This window comes from Mandrillus leucophaeus, unplaced genomic scaffold (assembly GCF_000951045.1).
Source record: "Mandrillus leucophaeus isolate KB7577 unplaced genomic scaffold, Mleu.le_1.0 Scaffold251, whole genome shotgun sequence".
Classification (NCBI taxonomy): domain Eukaryota; kingdom Metazoa; phylum Chordata; class Mammalia; order Primates; family Cercopithecidae; genus Mandrillus; species Mandrillus leucophaeus.
Window position 1 is genome coordinate 1,022,667 of NW_012102599.1, and position 2,940 is coordinate 1,025,606.

The window sequence follows — 2,940 nt, forward strand, 5'->3', positions numbered from 1 at the left end:
AGGAAGACTTTTACACTGTTGGTGGGACTGTAAACTAGTTCAACCATTGTGGAAGACAGTGTGGTGATTCCTCAAGGATCTAGAACTAGAAATGCCATTTGACCCAACAATCCCATTACTAGGTATATACCCAAAGGATTATAAGTCATGCTGCTATAAAGACACATGCACACATATGTTTATTGTAGCACTATTCACAATAGCAAAGACTTGGAACCAACCAAAATGTCCATCAATGAGAGACTGGTTTAAGAAAATGTGGCACATATACACCATGGAATACTATGCAGCCATAAAAAAGGGTGCGTTCATGTCCTTTGTAGGTACCTGCATGAAGCTGGAAACCATCATTCTGAGCAAACTATTGCAAGGACAGAAAACCAAACACCACATGTTCTCACTTATAGTTGGGAACTGAACAATGAGAATACTTGGACACAGGAAGGGGACCATCACACACCGGGGCCTGCTGTGGGGTGGAAGGAGAGGGGAGGGATAGCATTAGGAGATACATCAAATGTAAATGACGAGTTAATGGGTGCAGCACACCAACATGGCACATGTATACATATGTAACAAATCTGCAAGTTGTGCACATGTACCCTAGAACTTAAAGTATAATACAAATTTTTTTTTTAAATGTGTAGCTTCTGTCTTCCTCACTTGGATCACTCACTTTGGGAGAAGCCAACTGATATGATATGAGGATACTCAAGCAACCCTATGCTCTTTCATTTCTTTCTTTCTTTCTCTTTCTTTCTTGCTTTCTTGCTTCCTTTCCTTTCCTTTCCTTTCCTTTCCTTTCCTTTCCTTTCCTTTCCTTTCCTTTCCTTTCCTTTCCTTTCCTTTCCTCTCCTTTCCTTTTCTTTTCTCTTTTCTTTTCTTTTCTTTTCTTTTCTTTTCTTTTCTTTTCTTTTTTTTGGCAGAGTTTTGCTCTTATTGCCCAGGCTGGAGTGCAATGGTGTGACCTCGGCTCACTGCGACCTCTGCCTCCTTGGTTCAAGTGATTCTCCTGCCTCAGCCCCCAAATAGCTGGGATTACAGGCATGCACCATCACGTCCAGCTAATTTTGTATTTTTAGTAGAGACAGGGTTTCTCCATGTTGGTCAGGCTGGTCTCAAACTGACCTCAGGTGATCCACCCACCTCAGCCTCCCAAAGTCCTGGGATTACAGCTGTGAGCCACTGTGCCTGGCCACTCTTTAAATTTTATCCACAAAAGCTATATGAGATAAAAATATGTGTTGTTGTCTTATGCAACCAAGTTTTGGGACAATTTTGTATGCAGGAATAGACAACTAATACACATAAATCCTATAAGTTCAGCCATATCTTTGGAAACTTAGATCTCAAGACATCACTGGAATGTTAACCTTATATGTGATGCAGGCTGACTGTCCATTCATGGCCTGTCAGATGACTGTGTGTGTTGTCAAGGAAGGGTTATTTAATTTTTCATTAATTTAAGCATATTCTATTTGTAGTTTCAATGAGAGATGATGTACACCATAAATATAAATTCTCCAGATCAAGAAGTGTATCAGTTAATTGTTACTATATGAAAATGGCCTCAAAACTTAATGGCTTAGTCAACTGATTGTTGTCAAGTGTGCCAAAATCAGTCAATGAAGAAAGAATAATCTTTTTAACAAACAGTATAGGACAACTGGAGATCCACGTGCAAAAGAATGATGTTGGGCCTTTATCTCACACTATACCAAAAATATACTAAAAATAGATAAAAGACCTTAATATAAGAGCTAAAATTGGAAAACTCTTAGAAGAAAACATAGGAGTAAATCTTTATGACCTTGGATTTGGCAATGGTTGAAAACAATCCAAATGTCCATGAACTGATGAACAAATAAACAAAATGTGATACAGCCATACAATGGAATATTATTTGGCCATGAAAAGTAATGAAATACTGATGCATACTACAACATGTATAAACCTTGGAAACCTCATGCTAAGTGAACAAAGCCAGATGCAAAAGGCCAAATATTGTATAATTCCAACTATATGATATATCTGGAATCGGCAAATTCCTAGAGATAAAAAATAGATTAGTAGTTGTCAGAGGCTGGAAAAAGGGGAGAATGAAGAGTGAATATTTCATGAGTACAAGTTTTCCTATTGAGGCAATAAAAATAGTTCCAACTAGATAGTGGTGATGGTTGCAAAACACTGTGAAAGTACCAAATACCACTGAATTGTACACTTTAAAATTGTGTAAGTGGTAAATTTTATTATGTGAAAAGAACAACAACAAAAATCTTAGTGGCTGAAGACAATAATAACTTATTAACATTTCTGAGTATTTCTTCTGTTGATTTTATCTGGTGTCACACATGGATCTTCATACAGCTGGAGTGTCAGCTGTACTGGAAGGTCTAAGTTAGTCTCACTCACATGCCTAGAAGCACTTCTCTGTGTGGCCTCCCATTGTTCCACAGTCTAGGTTGGTTTTCTTACATGGCAGGCTCAAAGGAGCGTTCTAAGAAGGCTATGAGGCTTTTTGAGGTCTGGGCCTGGCACTCACACAGCATCACTTTTTTTTTTTTTTAATGGAGTCTCACTCTGTCATCCATCCTGGAGTGCAGTGGTGTGATCTTGGCTCACTGCAACTTCCGCCTCCTGGGTTCAAGCGATTCTCCTGCCTTAGCCTTCCAAGTAGGTGGGATTACAGGCATGTGCCACCACACCCAGCTAATTTTTGTAATTTTAGTAGAGATGAGGTTTCACCATGTTGGCCAGGCTGGTCTCGAACTCCCAACCTCAGAGGATCTGCCCGCCTCGGCCTTCCAAAGTGCTGGGATTATAGGCATATGTCATTGCACCCGACTTACACATCATCACTTTTATCACATCTATTGGTCTAAACAATTCACTAAGTTAGCCCAGATTAAAAGAGGGAAAAACAAACTACCTGTTCACTGG